The 24,452-nt window shown below is 44.9% G+C and overlaps 1 protein-coding gene across 2 annotated transcripts in view; it reads left to right on the forward strand.

The window, feature by feature from the left end:
- The window catches only part of CRTC1 (CREB regulated transcription coactivator 1), a 193,333-nt gene that overhangs the window by 14,132 nt on the left and 154,749 nt on the right, over positions 1-24,452 (forward strand). The gene's annotated exons all lie outside the window — the stretch shown is intronic.

A 24,452-nucleotide genomic window follows, 5' to 3' on the forward strand; every position in this document is an offset into this window, starting at 1 on the left:
TAAAGTATTGTTATCACATTTGTATAGTGTTTTGTGCCTGGGCGAGGTGTGGAAGCGCATTAGCAGAGGGTCACTACCCCGCACAGTAGGGAAGTGCTTGGTTGAAAGAGTACTGGCCTTAAAATAAAGCGGATGTGGGAAGTGAGTGACCAGTGTGGTTCTTTGATCTTGTTTTGGTTCACTACAGCTAGCCATGTATTAGGAGGAAGGGAGAGTGCATGCTTTTGCCATTTGTTTATTCTTGATACTGCCTTATGTGGTCTCTTTAAACCCACTCATGAGCTATAGAGGAGTAGCCCACAGTATGCACTGAATGGAAGCAGTGATGTTAGGGTCGACAATATCCCTAAGAGGATCTGAGCGACCAGCAGGCTAAAGCTGAACACACTCATTCATGGTAGATGAGTTCAGATAGTGTATTACTTTCACTTGGTAAAGTTTGCTAGGGTATTTGTGTCTGTAAACTCCCTGGAGGAAGAGGCCAGAGGCCCAGCGGCGAGAGTTTTATTCACCAGCTGATCTCGGGAATCCACCCCCTTAGGACTGGATTATCCTGGAGGTGGATCCAGGAGAGAGGCTGCTGACAAAGTGCTCTGTTAAGATTACTCCTGATCGATAGAAGCATGCCATACAGGAGTGCACTTGGCCAGAGTAAACCTCTAACAGTTATACCAGTAAAACGCAGATTACGATATCGTTTTTTAATCAAGCCTCATTACTTCATGTTTTACAGCACAGAGTAGGAAGCAGTTTTTGAAAAGCACATTTGCTCTCTAGATGTCGGCCCTCGTAAGTCTGCAGCAGTTATTAAATCATTTGTTAAAAATGCAGCAGCTTCCTTCGAGTTCCGCCTTTATCACCGAAGGACCACTTCACAAGACTTGAATTGCTTTCAAACTCAGAAGTTCTTTGAGTGGAGTTAGCCTCTTGTAGCTAAGCCTTTCCATATAAACACAGTCTGGTGCTGGCTTTCACAGATTATCATAGCCATGCCTATGTCTTAAAGGTATTATAAACAAGATGCCAACTTGGGCACACCTTGTCTTCCAATTAATGTTGTCGCCCCATGTGGGACATTGGAAGTGAAACTATGAAACCCTTTTGAAGTCTTCAGCCTCCACAGTTTGCATGGGTCCTCACCCAAGATATTTGTAGTGCTTCATAATTCATGTGTGTAGCTTCGTAGTGCTGTAAATAATATGTATGATTATTTCCCAGTTCTGGTTACTGACCTGTGAGCAAGGGAAGGTGAAGCTGCCGTTGCCAGGATTTGAACTGCTGATCACTGCCGATGTCAATCAGCCATTAAATTTGTAAATCGTGGCTTATCACCCCCCAGGGAGGAGGAGGGGTGGGGCATCCAGGCACTGAGGGTTGTCTCTGTGAGGCAGTATGTTCTCCTCAAAGATCCATGTCTTGAACATTTTCCAGAAGTCGAGGAGGGTGTCTGAGGTGCATAGGTGGGTGGGTGGCGTTCCAGATCTTGGCATCGAGGTAGGAGAAGGAGTGCACGACGCTTCGTCGAACCCTTAGGACATGTGCAAGGGTGGGAGATTTTGAACGGAGTCCCCTGGTTGTCTGGTGGAAGGAGAGTCTGTGATTGATAAGATAGGGTCCCATGTTGTGGAGGGCTTTGCATGTGATAATGAGAACCTTGAATTTGCACCTCTTGTGCGCAGGAAACCAGTGGAGGCCTATGAGGTGGGGGGTGATGTGGGTTCTTCTGGGGAAGTCCATGACTAGGCTTGCTGCTGCAGTCTGGATAGTTTAAAGACGGTGGAGAAGCTGGGTGGGGAGTCCAACGTAGAGGGCATATTTCTGTAGTCTGCTGGTGATGATGGCTTGGGTGATCGTCTTTCAGGTTTCAATGGGGATCCAGCTGAAGCTGGAGGAGGCCACTGCGTTTATCTGCTGGTTGAAGGTGAGTTAGCTGTCTATGATGATGCTGAGATTGCGGGTGTGGTCATTTGGGGTTGAGGATTGTCTGAGCATGGCGGGGCCACCAGGAGTCGTCCCAAGGGGAAAGGGTTGCTTCTGAAGATGATCTCCTCGTTTTTTTCAGTGTTCATTTTTAAGCAATTGGATTTCATCCATTTGGCGACGTGTGTCATGGCATTGCTGAAGTTGTCTCTGGGGGTGGCATGGTCTTCAGAAAGTGAGAGTATGAATTGGATGTCGTCAGCGTATGAGATAAGTCAAGTCCATGGGAATGGACAGTCATGGCCAATCTTGGCCAACGACGTCACATAGATGTTGAAAAGGGTGGGGGTGTGAGAGGATCCCTGTGGGACGCCGCATATGTTGCTTTTTAGGTTATGAGGAGACAGGTGGAAGGCGGACCGTCTGGGTGCGGCCTGTGATGAAGGCATGGATCCATTTACGGGTGTTGCTTTGGATCCCGACGTGGTGGAGTCTGAAGGTGAGGGTGTAGTAGGAGATAGTGTTGAGCGTGGCAGAGAGGTCTTGGAGGATCACAGCCGCCTTCTTTCCATGGTCGAGGATGGACTTGATGTCTGTTGCGGCAATAAGTGCGGTCTCTGTGCTGTAGTTGGAGCGTAAACCGCATTGGGAGGAGTCTAGTAGGTTGTGTCTCTCCAGGTGTTCGAGAGCTGCTTGGTGATGTTTTTTTCTGGGACCTTGGCTGGGAGGGGGAATGGAGAGATTGGGGTGGTAATTTTTGAGTTTGCTGGGGTCAGCAGAAGGTTTCTTCAGGAGCGGCTTGAACTTTGCTTGTTTCAATGCCTCAGGGATGGTGGCAGTCCTGATGGATGTGTTGAGGGTGGGAGAGAGGATGCTGCTGATTTCCTTCTGGCCCAGGTTGAAGATGTAATGTAGGCATGGGTTGTGGGTGAGCTGGAGTGGGTCGAAGTCATGAGGGCGGCTATTTCCTGGATGGATAGCGGCTTCCAGTTGGTGATGAGGTGGCAGGGGGAGCTCTCAGACGGAGTCAGTAGGTTTTCTATGCTGTTAGGTTGAGGGTGATTTTTTTCTTTTTTTTTTCTTTCTGTAGTTGGCTGTGATTTTTGTGCTCAAAGTAGTCTGCTACTGAGTCACAAAGGGTCTGGGTGGGTTGGATTGTGTTTTCGGCTGCTGGGTAGGAAAATTCTTTAAATTTTTTTAGGGTGGTCGATGCTTTACTCGATGCGATTGAGTAGGGAGCGTTTTTTATTTTTTGTGTTTTTTTTTTGCTTTGAACGTCTTTGATGGCAGTGCTGTCTGCGAGGTCCCTGCTACTACACCAGTGTCTTTCTAGCTTTTTTCATTCTCTAGAGTGTGGGTAGTTTGGGTGTGAACCACCTTGCGGGCTTGCTGTATCTGCTGTCAGTGGATCTCCTGGTGGGGGCAACTTTGTTGGCGCTGTTGAGGATCCATTTAGATAGATTGCCGGCATCTTGTTCGAGGTTGCTGGAGAGGATTGGTTTGCTGGAATGCAGGACGGTGGTCCATTGGGTCTCTCCATGCCCCATCAGCGGAGAGGGGGAGGTGGGAGTGTGGTGGACCTCTCTGGTCTGCTGGTTATGGCGAAGTGTACCAGGTGGTGGTCAGTCCATGTGAGCTCCGTTGTGTGGGAGAACTTTTTTCTATGGCTGTGAAGATGGGTCCAGGGCATAACCCGAGGTGTATGTGGGGGTGGTGACCAGTTGTTTGATTCCGATGTTGCTTAGGTTGTCCAGGAGATTAATGTTGTGGTTGCTAGGGTCGTCTAGATAGAAATTCAGATCTAAGAATATGTAGTCTGTCAAGTTGATTGCTTTTAGGGGAGGGGGGCAATTAGATCAGCGATGACCTTGCAGAAGGTGGGGCGAGGCCCTGGTGGGTGGGGGTGGGGGGGGGGGGGTCAATACACAAGAGTTCCCCTGATTGTTGTTCTGGTGCCGATTTGGATTAGGAAGTTTAAATGGTCCATGAGGTGGGATGCCTGTTCTTTGAAGTTAGTGCACAAGAGGTTGTCCTTTTATTCATTATGGCCGTCTTTGTGGATCAGTTTGTATCCTTGCAGGGTGGTGCTGGTGATGTCTGGGGCAGAGGTTGGTGTGAGCATCAGGTCCGGTCTGAGAGTGGATACGGTGCCCCATATTTCTGTGGTGTGTTTGCAGAGGAATCTTGCATTTAGCAGTAGGCATCGAAGTTGTTTCTTGGGCTTTGGGGCAGAGGTGTGGGAATGGTGTGAGTCTCCGTGTTGCAGTTGAAGTGGCATTGAAGACAGGTGAAGGGTCTGACTGTGGTCGGGGGGGTGGGAGAGAGGGGGGTGCAGAGGGGTTTGAGAGATGCAGCAGTTGTTTTTCTGGTTCCTGGTGGCCAGGGCCCGGAGTTTGGTGGCAAAGTATCAGCGGATAGTGGGAGAGCCAGGGTTCCTGGTGCTGAGCGCAGTCCGGGCTGGACGAGGGCAGGTGGGGTTGCCTTCGACATGCCAGTGGCATGCCCACTGAACAGTCTCACAGCGACCACCATTAAGTAGTTCCTGAGGTGGGAGGAGCGTGGTGGGGGAGGGCTGATGGCAAAAAGGCGATGAGGGTGGCAGCAGGGGCCTGTTCGCGGCAGGAGCAGGTGAACAACAGGGGCCACACAGGAATGGGGGGAGGGGGTTTACGTCTGGGGAGAACTAGGTTTGTTCTGTTGTGAAGTGTTAAAGTAGGTAGTCTTTGTGCTAAAGAACAAAAATTGTTAGGTCGTAAAGTTTTGTTACAGACAATACCAAAACGTACAGTGGGCTCTGGGCATGCCCATTGGTTGGGCTTTCTTGTCCGTGTTGCTTGCTTGCTTCTTAGATGGCATTACTTCCTCTTCTTGTGTTTGTTCCTCACCTGGAGCATATCTTCTTTATCACCACTGTTTACATTCAGTGATCTACTCTTTTTTCTTTGTTCAACATTTGGTGCACATAAATGTTTTTCTTGCTCTCTCCCCTGTGTTCCTTCAACCCTGAAATTGCCCTCTGCCCATGCGCACTTTGTTGCTGTCCCCTAGCTCTTCTTTGACTTTTCCACCACTTCTCCATCCTGTGCACCCACGCTCTTTCCTTGTTGTCCTCCCATTCCATAGGATTTTTCTCACATTTGTCTTATTTCTTTTTTCACCAAGGTCCTTTACTCCCCCACCGCTACTGTGCCTCTGGGCTCCTGCACCGCTCACTCCTTCATCTGTCCACCCACTCATCTCCACACCCCTTTCTGTTTTTTTTTTTTTTTTTTTTTTCTTTCTCTTCCTTTAATTTCCTCGTTCAAGATGGGCGCCCGCCAAATTGGATGGTGAAGAAAGTGAGCCTTTGTGATGACAAAGGCTGCAGAGCTTTGTGGTTCTTGCATGCATATGCATCATAGTAATTTGTTTGTTTAGCATCAACAATAGATATATTTTTGCCGATACCGAACACCATTGGCAATGCCAAATAGGTTTGAAAGCGCAGGATCTGTTGGTTTTACCAGTGCTTGTTAAAACGTTTTCTCACATTGAAATGCGGGGGTCTAATGCATTGTTTTAACAAGAATCATGCCATGGTTTGTCCTATTGACCATACGTAAAAGGTTGGCTCTACGTGCACTGTGCGGTAAGCACGGCATACATATCCTGCGTTATGGCTTTCACCGCATGAAGCATCCTTTAGCTTTGCATTGGGTATACTCATCAAAGATGCGCACACATGGAAGCTGTTTTGTTTTCTCTGGTATTGAGGTGGCCCACAAATTGTAGAGTTGTGGACTACCGTTTGGTGTCAGTCCCAGAGACAGGAAGGGGGCATGGAAAATAACTTAATGACACGAAAAATCACTTCTTCTGCTGTTGTCTGTTGGAAGGTGTGTACTCCGTTGGTTCTTCCTTCAGTATTGGATGGAGTTGCACCTGGTGCCACTGAGGTATGGTCACCATGAGCTGGCTACTGTGCACAGCTCTTGATTATGACCACCCATCTTGAAAGGGTATCCAATGAAAGAGCTTTGCTCCCCTCATTGAGCCAGTGCTAGTTGGGCATCCCGAACTGGCTCGCATTAACTGCTTCACAGTTGCAAAAACAGCTTGTCGAGTTATATTTCGGGACTTCTAACTTAACAGAGAAACCCCTTCTGTTCCACTGCTTCATCCTCACTCTAGACCAGTGGTCTCCAAACTTCTTAATGCCGCGCCCCCCCAGTTGAAAAATAAAAATCATTGCCCCCCCCTCAGAATTTTTCACAATTATTTATTAAAGATAGCAATGTTTAAATATGTCTAGACCTATATAAACATTGCAGTTAAGTAATGTTACATTTTTAAAAATGCAATAACATGCTTCTGCTTAAAACAAAGGCCTGCTATCTGTATAATGCTGCTTTTGGCCATAGTCTGGCGCCAACCGGGATCTCTTGAGGCCCCCCAGTTTGAAGACCTCTGCTCTAGACCATACTGCCAACATCCTTACAGACCAAGGACTATTACAGGCAGCAAGATGTTTTGTCCTCCACCTTCCTGGTTTGCAGTTGAGTTCATGGGCTTTCCTCTGTTCTTCAACTGGGTGAGGGAAGCTTAAACTGCGGCATACTATATCTCCTCTGTGTGATTGAGGAAATCTTTCTGTGGTGGTCTGTGCTGTGTATATGTGTGACAAACATCACTGGTGTTGATGGCATCTTAACTCTCCGGTTAGTGAGGTAGCAAACTCTGTTCGTGAAGCAATAACAGATCTGTGACATGGGTGAGGGATGCTGGGATTGCTGAGCATGTGTGTCTGTGGGTCATTAAACTGATACTGCTTGCTGGGACTAGTCTCAGTGAATGAGTCTGGCATTGCTGCGTCCCATGCTGTACTGTTACCATGTGAGTAGTGAACCGAAAGGCACTATATGTATTCGACCTGTGCAGCTAGACAGGGAAGCTTTTGCTGTTGCAGGCCATTTTTTGCCAGGGTTTAATGACGATTAGCAAACAGGTTTCTCTATACAGACACCCAAACTGTAGGGTTGTCAAGTGTTTCTTTCACCTGGTTTGCCAGCAGGGTGGTTGATGCTTTTGAGAGAATATGAACAATAATTTTTTAGGTTGAGCATAGCGGCGCTGCTTTCTGACGTGTTGGTAGGTATCTGGGCTTTTAACAACACCCACATCACACCCATCACTATCACTCGTTCATGGGATTGCCCTTCAAAAATCCCTTATTTGTGTTGGTAAATGCTTTACATTTGTCCCCCCCCCCCTTGGGGCGGTCTAGTTACCGCCTTGGACATCGCCCCTGTTACATTGCTAATTGCACTTTTGAGGATACGTTTGTCTGTGAGCAAACTTCTTTTTCCTTTTGTGTGCTGCTTCACGCTGATGCCGTGGCGATTTGATTTGGCTTGCTTATGGTATGTAAAACTGTTTTGCTTCTCATTTTCAATTTATGTGGCAAGAAAAGTCCGAGTAATAGCTATAACTCGAACAAATACAAGACCCATTGTATTGCAAATGCTTGTTTGAGTTCTTCCTATTGAGTTTCATTGGAATTCCCTGATAAACGTATTTATCATTAACAAAAGTATTGGAATTCTCTGGTGAGCTCTAGGTTAATGGCATCCACTGGTAGCTTTTGATGCCCGCAGCTTCCTCTACTCTTAGCTTTCATAGACTTTGTCCCAGAATTTTCCTCCTGATAATCTCTATTATTTTATTTATTGTCATACCTTGGACTAAGATCAAGAAATGCTGCAGCTCATCAAAGTAAAAGCATGGCATGCTGGCTGAACATTGGGTACAGAGCAGCATTGACTATACACATTTGAGATAAAAAGGGGAGGCAGGTAGGGTGGGCGACGATACGCAAGCAGCTTACATTGGATGGGGGGCAGTATCCACATGCATTGGGGCTCATGTAGTAATGGATGTCTACCTCCAGGTTCACCTGGGGAAAATTATAGCAGGTTCATGCAGGCTTGAAAATGTTAGCCTTCCATAGACCCCTTGGGTTTGACACATGAAGTGACCCATTTCACTGAAGGATGCCTCGAAGTTTAGCATCCTTCCAAGTGTACCTTGAGCACTAAGTCTCCAAACCTGGACTCTGTAAATAATACTCTGACACATAAAAATGCACAGCTGAAGAAACGAAGCTTAGATTTTCCATTTCTTTTCAGGCAGGAATGATTGCCGACCAAGTTGTTCTTATTTCACAGCGCTCCATTGCCTTGGTTTATTGTTTCATGGTTTCATTTTTTTCTTTTGTGCAGTAAGTTGTACATTGCAAAGCAGGATATGCAGTGATTGCTTTCATGCTCACTCTTTTTATTGAAAGGAACATTGGAAAAGAAGTCTGCATAACCGTAAAATGCCCCGCTCCGTGGATGGATGAACTGAAGTTGTAGTTCATAATCACTAGTTCATGTTTGGTGAAGAATGAAACGAAAATTAAAAACATTAAAGTATTGCCCACCATCTCTGGCACTGAAGTATACATTTTAGATGATTGCCCACATGCGATCAGGCAAAATGCTGTCTTTCGCAGAGCCAGTGCGTGCAGTGGGCTGACTCATTGCCTCATGCCGTATGGTGTTGTGTGCAGAAGAAAAACGTGAATGACACCTGACAGATGAGTGGATGGAAAGGTCTGTCCAAATGTCTCTTAACTATGTATTTTTGTTAGAAGTTGTTTTGAAAAACCCGAGGTTTGACAACATCTTTTACTGCTCAAAACCCCAAACTATTGGTTTGATCAATGCTTCCGGCTTAGTTCTGGCCTAGAGACAGCTTTAGCCGAAATTGTTGGTTTGATCAATGCTCCAGGTTTAGTTCTGGCCTAGACAGCTTTTGCTAAAGTTGTAAATACTACGGTAAAGACACCAGTAAGAGCCAGCCTAATGTAACCGTGCAGAGATAAAGCATTAAAGAGTACTGTGCATGCACCGCTAGAAGGGCACATTTGTGTACCGTGTCCAGCTCTCAAGGGCTATTTTTCAAAATATCTGAATTTTGAGTCTTTGCGTAGACTACTGCGACTACCACCTCTGCATATTCTGTTTCATCAGGGTTCTTGTTGAGTGTTGTGACCAGTGCTGCATATCTTTTCAGGGGTCTGGGACGCTCAGTTGGGTTTGCGCTCTAGTTTCTTCGGCCGCTGCAGGGTCGGTGAAACAGAATTCCTGCACAGCATCCCTCAGGCAAAATCTGTGTTGTGGGGGCTTAAGAGGGCAACCCACCCCCGCAGCAACGTGCTGATATACTTATTTGCATCAGCTTTCGCTGAGATGCATTCCTAAGTTCACTATTTTTCCTTGGTTTAGGCAGAAGGCAGTACCTCGGTCTGTCTTTGCTAGCTGCCCTCTGATGCATTCTAATCTGTCTTCTTTTTTTTTTTTTTTTTTTTTTACCCTTTTGGTGCAGAGTGCCGTCCCTGCCAAAAGTAAGAGGACCTCTTCTGGACATTATAACACTACCATACGCAGCCTTTAACAGAGATGTTTTGGTGTGGTGGGGTAGGAATGTCTGAAGGCAGAGCAGGAACTATTGGAAAGCATTGCTCTTTCAATCACACGGAGAGATGTTCCCTTGAGAGATGCTGTTCTGTTCCTCTGAAATCTCACAGTATAGTAGATGCTTATACAAGAGGCGTTTGAACTGCAGCACACCTGCTTGGCACGGCTAAATTCAATTTATTATTTGATATTGCTCTGGGCAGCTTTGCCTTGAGTCCCAAACAGTGCTGTCTTTGTTACTAGCCACATAGCAGAGGCCGCATTGGATCCCTTTCTGACTTGACTTAAGATTTCAAATAATATAGTGGAAAGAGTAGACATTACCAAAAGCAAGGTTTTTAACCCTGTAATACCAAATTGTCCTTTTTTCTGCTCTCTGATCTCGCCTCCTTCGACCTCCGTCTCTTTGCTCTTCTTCTTGCTACGAATGTAATGCTCCACCAACCAAGAACCTTTGCCCTAAATTATAGCATCAAAAGCACAGAAGCAGGTTTTATTCATATAGGGCATATGGGTGATTTTTAAGCCCAAAATTCTGCACCAAAGGCTGGTATCATGTGATGTTTTTTTAGATACTTTTATAGTTTGGTGTATGTACACATTGTAGTCATGTCTGTTAGGACTAAAATTTATAAAAATATTTAACTTGAAATTAAAAACAGAATTTAGCTTAAGGGAGTGATGCTGAAGAAATAAATCAGTTTAGCTAGACCCGTTTGATACAGCAAATTGATTTATAAATGCAATAATAGTGTTGGGGAGGTATTTACTCACCTCCTGGGCTTGGTTGGTTATTAGTCTGTGATCATGATGGTCACTATAGTGACATTAGGTTTTTATGTATATAGATTAAAGTCTGTTGGCAAAGACCTATACAGAAATAAGTGATTTATATTGCAGGGTCATGTACCTCTTATCAGTGCTTCTCTAATTAATAAAAATGGAGGAAGGGGATTCTTGACAATTTACCTAAGGTGTACAGTTTGGTGCGGGAGGTGGGACAGTCAATTTAAGTGGCAGGAAAAAGGGTAAGCAGGAGTAATTTGGGGCAGCTATAATTACACTGGATAGTGGGTGGGGGAGTGAGTATTGAGGAGAGGACTGGAGATGGATAACTATGAGGGATTGACCCATCAGCTGTTACCAAGTAAGGCCGAAGATGATAAACCAGAGCGTGCCCAAGATATGGCAACCAACATTTGCTAGAGTGTGGTGTTGTGTATTTTAGGTTTACACTTCACAACATATTCCTTTTAAATGAAAAAGGTGTTACAGGGGAGCTGGTAGAAGGAAAAAAGAAATCTAATTTTGAACTCTTTTTGATGCTGGGTGTTGAGGAGGAAGGAGAATCACACTAGAGGCATTGTCTTTTATTTATGCAATACAACAATTCTGCATTCTAAAATTACAAATACAGTTGTAAATCATTTTTTCAATGTTGAGATATATATATATATTTTTTTATATATATATATATAAACATTTGGCAACTTGATTGTAGTTCCTTGTAATTAGCCTTGACATTTGATGATTTAGCTCTGATCCGTTGACATCATTTTGTGAAGAAATGTGGCGTTTTTTTTGACTGATACTACTCCAGATATGTAAATCTTTTAATATAGTGCAATATTGTATGTCGCAAACAGTAGGACAGATTTGTAACCATTCCTCATTAACCTCTGAACGTAACCACCCCGTCTACAATAATCATCCCTTACCATATTTGAGTGCCGCGAACATCACTTTTCATCGAAGGACTTACTTGCTGTCAAGACGGGTCAAGAGAAATTTGGAGTTTGAGCCTGGTGAGGGATGGAACAGCCAAGGCTAGGGCATATATAAATGTGGGTAGTTAGGGTTGGCACTGTGGCAGAAGGATTTTTCAGTAGGGGGGTTGAGGGAGAACACCAAGTTTTCTTCTCAGCTACAAGAAACGCACTGCTGCCAGGTGAGTAGTGATGTTGATTGGGGGGTGGGGAGTGGTGGTAATATGTGGGTCAAAGAGGAGGTCTAATGCTTACAGAAAAGAAGTTACATAAGGATAAAGAGTGAGGGGTATGTGAGCCATGCGAGTTGAACACAACCTGGAAAGTTGGTCAGCGTGAGAAGAAAGCAACAACAAGGCAGGTAAGTAGTGTATTAAAAGGAGTAATGACAAACGACTGAAGAATGATGGAGCTAATAAGGGAACGTGGTAGAGTACAGTGGATGTCTGTTAGAATCGGATTAGGAAATGAGTGAAAATGTGATGTTATCTGGGATTGATTAATATAGATAATAGCACCTCAGCCATCAGTGGTCTGGGAAGAGGTTGCTGAACGGTTGCTGCTGCAGGAAAGTGAGGTGGTATGGGTTCAGGCTGGTTTTGAAGAGTAGCAGAGAGCACTGGTAGGTTGGCACAGTGTCCTGTGTTGCATAGGCTCGAGGGCAGCTGCTTGACAAGGAGTGGAAGAGATTTGTAGAATTTGCTGCTTGTAGGCCCTTAGAGGATTTGATAGAATGGCTACCAGTGGGGCAGAGTTAAAGTGTGGTGCAGCATTGGGTGAGGGCAGTGTGCTCAGCACCCACAGTTCTACAGATGTTGGAGGAGAATGATATGAACAGCCAGCTTATACGTTCAATAAAAAGCACAGGCATTGCGGACTGCTCAGCACAGAGCGGATGTGGAAAAGTGCCTGAGTTCGGAAGAGCTGAATGTTCCTTGCTGGTGATGGAGACACGTGCAATAGGAAGGGAGCAGGCTCAAGGCCTGCAGTAAAGGATGCTGACCCTCTGGGACATAGGAAATTACCGAAGAGAAAAGGCAGGAGTAGAGAAGTAATTATGTATTGATTAGTACTGCCCTGGAGCAGCAGCTTTGTGGGGAACGCGGATTATGGAGAAAGCTCCATGGGAAGTAGGAGCATTTTGTGTTGTGGTCTCCCGTCTGGTTTGTTGTCCCTCATTCAGTGCTTCACACTATTACACCTTTCTTGCAGAAGTGGGCCACTGTCCCATTTGAAGGAGGATGCACAACAGATCTGGAGCGTGTGAGCGCATCAGTGGTGGGGGGTTGGGGTGGAATATGGCATAGAAGTGTGAGTGTTACATAGAGGCCTCTGTGACCCTCTAGAAACCTAGAAGAGCACACATGCTCTGGGTGTAATTGTCAGAGTGGGGGGTGATAGTGCATCATTTTGAGAAGACTGATTTCTTGTGGCCAAGACATAGTGAGGGGGTTGTGTTGCACTAAAACATAGACTCTGGAAACAACGTCAAGTTCTGTGTTGTGTAATAATAGATCATTTCTCCTCACAAGCACACCTATGTTTCAGTTACACGGCTTACACCGAAAAATAATCTTGATTTTTTTTTTTTTTTAAGTTCTTTATTGGGATCTGAACAAGCAAGGCAACATATAAAGCATATCTAAATGACACCCGGTATTATCCGCCTAGTCTGTATTCTTCTCTGTGCCCCAATAATAAACCCATAACATGCCAAGTAATAGGAAGTTAGTGGTCAACAGCTATCAGTAGCATAAGAGGTTATGTACAACTTGAGTAACAAAACCCTCTTCCGCACCCCCCCAAGCTTCCACCCGCTAGCTAACCCGTACCTTTAGGAGAAATGCCGCGTGCATCCGTAGATCACTGGTATATTAACTGAACATGGGGTAACCACCACCGCAGCCGCCTTGGGTAGCTTGATAGACATTTGAAGGATGGCCCTCCTGCGCACTTTGTCCATGTGTTTTTTCGAAAATGGGCAGCGTACAGAGCTGCATACCAGTGAAAGAAACAATCCAAATCCTGTGACCAGGTGTGTAGCCCTAGGGGTGACTTTTTAAAACCTTACAATTTAACGTGTGGTTTGTGCTGACATGTTGCACCAGAGAGCATTGGAATAGATTCAGTTCAATTTACTGAGTATTATAAAAGCAGAATCAAAGCGACCCCCAAATACAAGGACTTTGCTTTTCTTTTGAATGCAAAAAAACATGAAACGCATATTGCAAGCTTTCCAGTACTGGACGAACAATAGTTAACTACCAAAATAATAGACATCAGAGTAAATCAAAATAATGTAATGGTGAGAAAATCCAACTGCATGGAGGGGGGACTGCGCAATGTGAGTGCGACCCATGCCTGAGAAATGTTCAGCTTAATCAGTAGATCACGTTCACTAAAACATGAGCTTCCCTCAGTCCTGTAATGGTGATGACCATTTCAGTTGCGCTGCCATAAATGGTAATTGCTGCAAGAGCCAAAGGGTTAATTCCCGAAGGATGCAATGGTGTAGGTCCAGGGAAGTATGCCCCCCTCCCCCCCTTCCAAGCCCTTTAGCAGAAAACTTTGTCCTGCTCAAACAGCTTGCAGGTTTTATACCAGTGATTGGTATTTCTGCATATTCCCATCAGGATGTGTGTCCAAAACAGTAGTTGCTCACAGTGTAATCATCTCTTACTGTTGGCCAGATATCCCCAGCTGTTCCTTTTATTGATATGTCCCATGGTTCCTGTTACACTTATCATTAATTACTGCTAATAGTGGTGGTTGACATTTCTTTCTCGGTAAGTGAAATACTTTACAGTGTGGATGGTATGGTCATGGATGATTATTTTGCGTGAAAGACCCCCTTTTACCGTTTATTAGATATTTTTTAAACAATATTTTCTTTTTTTATGGCTACCACAGTTTCCATATAAGTTATTATACAACCTGATTAGGCATCCTGTCTTGTGGTCGGAATCTGTGAAGGTGGGTTTGAGTCAGTTCCAATGCAGACTGGAATAAGCGATTTCAACTCCAAGAAGTTTAACCCAAACCCTTCAGCATCATGCAGATTGGGTGGGTTACATTGTTGAAAAGATGGGTCCATCGGATTCAATTAATTCTTCATTTATTCGAAATTGAGTTCAATTTGAATTTGTCAAAATCAGGATAGCATTTACAGACCATTGGTCTAGCAATTGTACCCATAGGGAGGCTGCTTACTGACTACTGTATGTCCAGTGTTAGTTTTCTTCTTAAACCCTTTATTTGTACTATGTCTGGATACTTTAAACTGGCAAAAGGCACGTTTTGGCAAAAAAGATATGATGGCATTGTTGCGACTGGCAGATTGTTTGCAGCATGATGAGCTATTAATACAAAGCAAAATGCTAACCATAAAATCCATGTTCTCAGCAAGATCTGAAATGGTAGGGGAATGCAATGCTACCCGTGATTTATTTTTAAAAGTATAATTTTGGAAATCCAGTGGTATTTCAATGTGCTATCTAACACTGGGTACATCATGCATTTTTAAATGACTTAAAATCGTTCCCTCTTTTTATTACATACCAGAATGGAGGCGGCCAGTGCTACTGAACTGAGGGAAACCAAGAAACTGGATTATGGTTCCTTGGAAAAGGTTGAATGAGTTGAAGATGCTGGAGCATTGAGCTCTTGTTCAGAACTGAGCACAGACTAAAACCAACCTTAACAAACTGCTGCATGCACTATCGAGAGGCATTCTGATATGAAGCCCTCCGTTTACACCACAAATTGTGAAATGGTGTCTTTCCCTGCTGTATTTTTCCAGCAATTATTTTCTGATGCTGGAGGGTCTCTTTCTCTCAAGACTACATGTTGTGCAAGCATCATCCTTTTGCATGGCTGTTGCTAGTTACACAAGTGTTGAAATGTACCACTATATATTCAGTAGTACTGTTTTAATGATTCGACAAGCTGCTACTAAATTGGATTGTTATTATTAGAAATGGGGTTCCTTGTTGGCTGGGGTGTGCACCTCAGCCAAGCAGAACCCACCACTCTAGTCAGGGCAAGGGAGTTACACACCTAAGATAACCCCTGCTCACCCCATTGGTAGCTTGGCAATAGCAGTCAGGCCTATCCCAGAGACAATATGTAAAGCGTTTGTACAACATGCACAACCCAGTGACACAATAAATAAACCACAAAGAAAACTCTCTACAACAAGTTATATATTAAAAAAAAAAAATTTTGTAGTGCATAAAACATCATTAGACCGAAAACGACATAAACCAGTAATATCCTACTAAGCAAGTAGTTGTCAGATCATCATCATTATGAATACAAAAATCGGGGAAAAACATTTCCCTATTGCATGTGCACAATAAACAATATAGAAAAACCATTATTGCACATCTCATGTGGTTTCCTAAAACAGTATTTTGTACATACATCAATCTCAGAGCCCCAAAACAAAAATGCAGCAGATAATTAATAACATATCTTCAGTGATATCTGTATCATATGTTACCAGCACAGCCCCCTAGGCCTAGTGCATCGGCACCCCTATTGCGAGAGGCAGTAGCTAGAATGGCTCCCATCCACACAGTGGCTCCTGCGCAAGCCAGTACAGTACTCGTCAAATAATCCCAGCTGGATCGGGGACCTCTGTCGAGGGTCGCCACCCCGTCCTGCGGTTCATACCGTGAGGGCCCCGCCTAATAGCGAAAGCCGCCACACTGTGAGGGAGGATTCAAGCTCCTTTCTACTCCGGAGACCCAGAACAGTCCATGTGAACAATCCTTGCACAACAGTGGCCTGTACGGACAGAGAGGGACCTTGGGTCACTCATGCGTAGGAAAAGGCCCTAGACAACTGCCCGCGTCCTTGCAGTGCAGCTGTTACCTTAAGGGCGCCTTAATCCTGGGACTGGATGCATGCAGCACAGCTCTCGTGCTCAGAAGGCAAAGCCACGGACCTTCGCTGAGGCCGGGCTCGGGGGTGATTCTGTTCACCATAAAGCACAGCGAGGCCTCACTCCAGGGATCCTCAGTAGGAGTGAGTGCCTGCTTGTGCCTCGGGGGCACCCGAGGGAAGACTGCTGGTGGCCACTGCTGCGGTCTCTTGGTCCTCCTGACTGTTTCTCACCGAGGGGAAGGGGTTGCGGGGGGGGGGCTCATAAGCACGAGGAAGATCAGGTGCGCTACACTCGCGCTGGCGTTGACAAAGAAAGACTTTACACACAGCGCTCACTACGTTCTTGTGCTATGATGAGGGGAAGCGCTCTTCATGTGCTGACGCTGAGAATGGGGCTCGTCCCCCATGCTATCACAGGGAAAGCGGAGATAAGGTGGCACACCACCAAGCCCCCGGAGAGAACTGAGGAATGCCAGGTAGGGGCAAGCAGCAGGCCAGCACATCCGGGTCCCTGCAGCTGAAGTGGCAGTCCTTCTTGTGATTCAGTGGGGCACAGATCAGCCCAATGGCAGTTCCTTACAGCATAACAGCCCCCCTTCAGCAGCATCTGGTTCCTGTTCCTAGCAGTGTCTAAAAAATTAGGGGGCTACAGCTTCTCTACTTATACTCAGAAATGCCGTTGTTCAGGGGGTGACTTCATAAGAGTCCTTTCAAGTGAAGCACAGCAACCTTTCAACCCAGCCATGTCACCAGACATCAGTAGGGGGTGATTAGTCCATTGTGTGAAGGCAGGACATAGCCTATTAACATGTAAAGTGTGAACAACCCTCCCTCTCTCCTGCCCAGGAAGACTATCAGTAGGTGGATACCTCTTCTGTAACACCCAGCCCCTCCTGTGTGATGGCTGTCTGGAATGTATGCGCCAAGTGGAACTGTCATTATGCCCTAGATATGGATTAGAGTCTGACTGCAAAGTACTAGAGTTGTAAGTACAGAGAAATGCCCACTTTATAAAAGTGTAATTTCTACACTAGTAATAAAATATTCACCTACACCAATAAGGTACCATTCCAAACATACTAAACATGCCCACGCTGCTCCTCATAGATCAGAAATTACCACTTATGACATATGCAAGGGCATTTCCTAATGCAAACCTATGAGAGAGGCAACACTTGCTGCAGTGAGGAACTAAATAGGCTGTTTAATACTACTACGACATGCCATGCAATAAGTCACATGTCCAACCTCTTACTTACACAGCACCCAGCCCATAGGGCTACCTGGGGCCTACCTTAGGAGTGAACTATATGTAGTAAAAGGGCAGTTCCAGGCCTGGCAAGTGAATTTAGATGCCAAGCCAGTGTGGCAGTAAACTGCACAAACAGGCCCTGCAGTGGCAGGCCTGAGACAGGACTGAAATGCTACTTCTGTGGGTGGCACAAGGTGCAATGCTTGCCCACTAGTAGCATTTAATTTACAGGCCCTGGGTATAAGGGATACCACTGTACAAGGGACTTACAGGTAAATTAAATGTGCCAATCAGGTTTAAGCCAATCATACCAAGTTTAGAAGGGAGAGCACATGCACTTTAGCACTGGTCAGCAGTGATAAAGTACCCAGAGTCTCTAAGCCAACAAAAAGAGGTCAGTAAAACTGGAGGAGGAAGGCTAAAGGTTTGGTGATGACCCTGCAAAGAGGGCCAGGTCCAACAGTTAATTCTTCAGAATTCTTCCATTACAAACGAATGGCAGCCAGCGAACCTTTCCCACACATTTCAAATCATCCTCTCGATTAATGTCTCCTTGATACCATCTTGGTTTTTGTTGTTGTATTGAGAAGGCCCTTTGTTTTAACCAGAATACCCTCATTGACCGCTCAAAGAATTTTTTTAACACTCCTGCGAAATGTGTGGGTTAACTGAATTAATATCTTGGATTTTAGTAATAAATGGAGATTGTTGGCCAAAACACCTTCTGATGTGTAAGTACAGCATGTTTTAAAATTGGTAGTCTGGTCTATTCAGTTTATCTGACAGAATATTACAATTTTGGACTAATTGACTGTCGGGCAGAAAACATAATTATGAGAAAATGCTTTGGAATTTGTCCTTTAATTGCTTACAGCGTGAATCGTTAGGTGTTATTTATTCTATCCCTTACATGAAAAGTTGTAAAACTGAAAATCACTATTCAGGGGGCTTATGGAAAAGGAACAAACAGCTCTCATCGTGTTTCAAAGTTAAGTGATTTGGATAGTAGAAACTTCTTGGGAAAAGTATTCTTCTTTTTTTTTATTTTTTATTTTTAATTCCCATCTTAAACACTTTAAGGCTTTCCTAAAGTATCTTTTTAGGATTTGTATGAATAAATGTTAAGTTGATAAACTGGCATCAATCTGTAGAATTACCATAAGGTGGCAAGTGATCTATATGCGGTGAGCGCATGCTGAGCGGTGGTGGTATTAATCTCAGCCGGTTACTGAAGCAGAGGGTTCTGTAGGGATTTGTGTGTGAGCAGGAAACTGGTGCAAATTATAAGAGCAAATAAATCACCAAAGCTGGAGTGGATTTATGTTTGGCAATGTTTGCTTCTGTTCTTTAGTGATTGAGTGTAGTGGAGGTTAGATTCCAAGGTGTGCGTGCTGAAGGGTGAGATTTAACCTGGAGAGTGCTTAGCTTCTGCTCTTCTGTTTATTGGTCAAAACCTGGTGGTCGTGAATACAAGGTGTATTTTAATCGAATTAGTGTCGCCATTATTGAGCATGTGATTGAATATGAAGAAGAATTTTAGGGTTAGGAGAAAGCACCCAAAATACACACTCTATGTACATTCACATAGCTTTTTTTTAATGACTCCAGAATCTGTACCTGAGACCTACACAAGGTCTTCAATTGCTAAATTGTATAATAGGTTTTCCTGTGCGTTGACATTATGCATTTTCAAATTCTTTGTAGCAAAGATTCGGCCTTGCCTAGTTCATAGGCCACTGCTGATAATAGTTTTATCCTCTCAATGCATATTAAAAGCATAACTGAGCCTTGGGTGTGTACTTTCTCTCTGTAAACACAGGCCCTTCTCTTTTTCCCTTCCTTGCTTTAAGGTGATGGTATTACTTTTCACATGTTCCCAGACACCCCATGTAATGTTTGCTTCACCTAAGTCTTAGAGCTTTTTCGCCCAACCGGCTCTACGCGTTTCTTAAACACCTCTTTGAGCCACTGGAATCGGATCCACCTTTTAACTCCTATATTGTGACCGGAAATCACTGGCATGTCTACACTTAACTGTTTATAGGAGTCTTGTTTTTAAATTAAAAGCAAGTTACCCGGATGGCAGTCATACAGTATGAAAGCACAAGCAAGCCACTAATTGCTTGGTTTCCTCTTAATGTTAATAATATTAAGACTGCTTATTGTATTAACTATGCTGATGACTGCAGCCACCGAGCTGTTTTCTTTGCAGATGCATTTTACCACTCTGATATGCATGCATGGCCAGCAGTCTTGACACATGCTTTGGGCTGAGTGTGTTGTGACATGTGGCTCTACATGCATTATGACACCTGGCTGTTATTTTTATTTAACCTTTTTAACATGGTGGATGCCCATGTTGTAAGAATAAGCTAAATTATAAAAAAGTGAAAAACAATTGCCCTTAACTCAGTGTGAGAAAGTAGCCTCTTTCTAGCCTTGTTACCCCCACTTTTGGCCTGTTTGTGAGTGTATGTCAGGGTGTTTTCACTGTCTCACTGGGATCCTGCTAGCCAGGGCCCAGTGCTCATAGTGAAAACCCTATGTTTTCAGTATGTTTGTTATGTGTCACTGGGACCCTGCTAGTCAGGACCCCAGTGCTCATAAGTTTGTGGCCTATATGTATGTGTTCCCTGTGTGGTGCCTAACTGTCTCACTGAGGCTCTGCTAACCAGAACCTCAGTGGTTATGCTCTCTCATTTTCTCTCAAATTGTCACTAACAGGCTAGTGACCATATTTTACCAATTTACATTGGCTTACTGGAACACCCTTATAATTCCCTAGTATATGGTACTGAGGTACCCAGGGTATTGGAGTTCCAGGAGATCCCTATGGGCTGCAGCATTTCTTTTGCCACCCATAGGGAGCTCTGACAATTCTTACACAGGCCTGCCACTGCAGCCTGAGTGAAATAACGTCCACGTTATTTCACAGCCATTTTACACTGCACTTAAGTAACTTATAAGTCACCTATATGTCTAACCTTTACCTGGTAAAGGTTAGGTGCAAAGTTACTTAGTGTGAGGGCACCCTGGCACTAGACAAGGTGCCCCCACATTGTTCAGAGCCAATTCCCTGAACTTTGTGAGTGCGGGGACACCATTATACGCGTGCACTACATATAGGTCACTACCTATATGTAGCTTCACAATGGTAACTCCGAATATGGCCATGTAACATGTCTATGATCATGGAATTGCCCCCTCTATGCCATCCTGGCATAGTTGGCACAATCCCATGATCCCAGTGGTCTGTAGCACAGACCCTGGTACTGCCAAACTGCCCTTCCTGGGGTTTCACTGCAGCTGCTGCTGCTGCCAACCCCTCAGACAGGCATCTGCCCTCCTGGGGTCCAGCCAGGCCTGGCCCAGGATGGCAGAACAAAGAACTTCCTCTGAGAGAGGGTGTGACACCCTCTCCCTTTGGAAAATGGTGTGAAGGCAGGGGAGGAGTAGCCTCCCCCAGCCTCTGGAAATGCTTTGTTGGGCACAGATGTGCCCAATTCTGCATAAGCCAGTCTACACCGGTTCAGGGGACCCCTTAGCCCTGCTCTGGCGCGAAACTGGACAAAGGAAAGGGGAGTGACCTCTCCCCTGACCTGCACCTCCCCTGGGAGGTGTCCAGAGCTCCTCCAGTGTGCTCCAGACCTCTGCCATCTTGGAAACAGAGGTGCTGCTGGCACACTGGAGTGCTCTGAGTGGCCAGTGCCACCAGGTGACGTCAGAGACTCCTTCTGATAGGCTCCTTCAGGTGTTAGTAGCCTATCCTCTCTCCTAGGTAGCCAAACCCTCTTTTCTGGCTATTTAGGGTCTCTGTCTCTGGGGAAACTTTAGATAACGAATGCAAGAGCTCATCCGAGTTCCTCTGCATCTCTCTCTTCACCTTCTGCCAAGGAATCGACTGCTGACCGCGCTGGAAGCCTGCAAACCTGCAACATAGTAGCAAAGACGACTACTGCAACTCTGTAACGCTGATCCTGCCGCCTTCTCGACTGTTTTCCTGCTTGTGCATGCTGTGGGGGTAGTCTGCCTCCTCTCTGCACCAGAAGCTCTGAAGAAATCTCCTGTGGGTCGACGGAATCTTCCCCCTGCAACCGCAGGCACCAAAAAGCTGCATTACCGGTCCCTTGGGTCTCCTCTCAGCACGACGAGCGAGGTCCCTCGAATCCAGCGACTCTGTCCAAGTGACCCCCACAGTCCAGTGACTCTTCAGTCCAAGTTTGGTGGAGGTAAGTCCTTGCCTCACCTCGCTGGGCTGCATTGCTGGGAACCGCGACTTTTGCAGCTACTCCGGCCCCTGTGCACTTCCGGCGGAAATCCTTTGTGCACAGCCAAGCCTGGGTCCACGGCACTCTAACCTGCATTGCACGACTTTCTAAGTTGGTCTCCGGCGACGTGGGACTCCTTTGTGCTACTTCGGGTGAGCACCGTTTCACGCATCCTCGTAGTGCCTGTTTCTGGCACTTCTCCGGGTGCTACCTGCTGCTGAGAGGGCTCCTTGTCTTGCTCGACGTCCCCTCTCTCTCCTGGTCCAATTTGCGACCTCCTGGTCCCTCCAGGGCCACAGCAGCGTCCAAAAACGCTAACCGCACGATTTGCAGCTAGCAAGGCTTGTTGGCGTTCTTTCGGCGGGAAAACACTTCTGCACGACTCTCCACGGCGAGAGGGATCCGTCCACCAAAGGGGAAGTCTCTAGCCCTTTTCGTTCCTGCAGAAACCTCGGCTTCTTCTGTCCAGTAGAAGCTTCTTTGCACCCGCAGCTGGCATTTCCTGGGCATTTGCCCATCTCAGACTTGCTTGTGACTTTTGGACTTGGTCCCCTTGTTCCACAGGTACCCTAGATTGGAAATCCACAGTTGTTGGTTTGTGTCTTTCCTGCCTTATTCCTCTAACACGACTTCTTTGTCCTTAGGGGAACTTTAGTGCACTTTGCACTCACTTTTCAGGGTCTTGGGGAGGGTTATTTTTCTAACTCTCACTATTTTCTAATAGTCCCAGCGACCCTCTACAAGGTCACATAGGTTTGGGGTCCATTTGTGGTTCGCATTCCACTTTTGGAGTATATGGTTTGTGTTGCCCCTATCCCTATGTTTCCCCATTGCATCCTATTGTAACTATACATTGTTTGCACTGTTTTCTAAGACTATACTGCATATTTTTGCTATTGTGTATATATATCTTGTGTATATTTCCTATCCTCTCACTGAGGGTACACTCTAAGATACTTTGGCATATTGTCATAAAAATAAAGTACCTAGTATAACTGTGTATTGTGTTTTCTTATGATATTGTGCATATGACACTAAGTGGTACTGTAGTAGCTTCACACGTCTCCTAGTTCAGCCTAAGCTGCTCTGCTAAGCTACCATTATCTATCAGCCTAAGCTGCTAGACACCCTATACACTAATAAGGGATAACTGGGCCTGGTGCAAGGTGCAAGTACCCCTTGGTACTCACTACAAGCCAGTCCAGCCTCCTACACTCAGCAAAAAAAAAAAAAATATATATATATATATCTATATTAACGGAGCAAACAAGATAGGGAGCATCGTGGGTTTGTGCAAAGAGCACATGTATTGAAGGACAGAGGAAAAGACAGGGAGAACAAGGAGACTCATGCATTTTGATGAAATGCTGACTACAATATGTACAGGTTTGCAGTGGGAGGAGAAGACTTATGCACCCAGAATACGTTTTAAGGCAGAAATGCCCCCGGGCAAGGAAAAACACAATGTTACAGAGAATCTTTTGAAACAGTAGCAGACAACTGAGATGGACAACAGAGCCATCCAAGTATGAGCAAGGGGCTGACCCAAAGCCCGTTCTTAGTGTGTGTTTGATATTGGAAATAATAGGTCTTCCTACATCTGTCAGTACCTAAAAGCTATTAAATCAAAATAATGTAAAGCGTTGGGTGGAAGGGAAGCCTTTTTGTTAAATTTTTTTTAAAATTTGTGTTCTGGGGGATAGGGGGAATTGTGTATTTAATAAGGAGTTCGAACAAATACTGTACTTAGTTCCAGAATGTGGTTTAAGAGACTATGCACACAATGTTAAAAGGAGGGGGAGTGGAACAGGAGAGAGGCACACACCAGGACAAGATGTTGCAGTGCCCTCATAAAGGAATACATGTAATTTGGACACTTGTGGGTCTGTCTTTCGGTTCCCCCATTCTTCCATTATGGGTTAGTGCTTCCTGAAGGATGATTTATATATGTGCTAGGAATAAGCCCACCCTTAAATGATGGATGACTGTACAGAATTTGGGTGCCTAGAGAGAGTGTCTTGCTAATAATGAGGGCCAAGCCTCTGGCTTTGCCTAGGTTTGTTTGTAAAGCCTTGTTAAAAAAAAAACAAAAAAAAAAAAAAAAAATTGCAAATACTGGAAGAAAAGCAACCACGTATCTTAAATGTCTTGAATCGGAACATTTAATTCAGTATCCTCAATCTTTATACACTAAATGCTAGGTACTTCTAATGTGAGAAACTGAACAGGATTTAAAAAGTCTCTTGTATGTGATCCAGCCTAAAAATTGAACACAGCGGTAGATACTTAAAAGAACGGCTAAATAAGGAAATGTCAGAATTTAAAAGATAATGCGTGCCAAAGCATAATGTACTTTCTAAAGGATGTCATAAATGCTCTGGCCATCTGGTGCTCTGTAGCAACCTGGGGGCTCAGACTTGCAGCAACCATCCAAACCAACTTAATAAAGCCTCCTTTTTTCAAACACTGGCAAAATATGCCTGTTCTTGTGCTTTTGTGAGCAGCTTGGGTCGAGTTGGACAATAAGAATCAAGTAAAATAGATTGATAAGAAAGTCAAGCAGTGATGTGCAATATAGTGATTCCAAGCCCATGCTTAGTATTTGTATTGTACACTATAGGTCTTCAACAACAGACGGCCAATACCTGTCTGTAGTGCAGGTCTAAAAAAGAGGGAAACCATGATGGCCCTTGGGTGATCCGACACTGTTTGGTTTCAGAGTAAAGAATTGAAAAAGGTTATACTGAGATGCTTTGACCAGACGAATGGAAAGGATTTGGGCTCATGCGGCATTCTGTGATCCAGGCTTTTCTGATGGAACAGTTTGAGGCAATTATTTGAAGTTTGAAAATTATCAAGA

The sequence above is a fragment of the Pleurodeles waltl genome, chromosome 12 (assembly GCF_031143425.1).
Source record: "Pleurodeles waltl isolate 20211129_DDA chromosome 12, aPleWal1.hap1.20221129, whole genome shotgun sequence".
NCBI lineage: Eukaryota > Metazoa > Chordata > Amphibia > Caudata > Salamandridae > Pleurodeles > Pleurodeles waltl.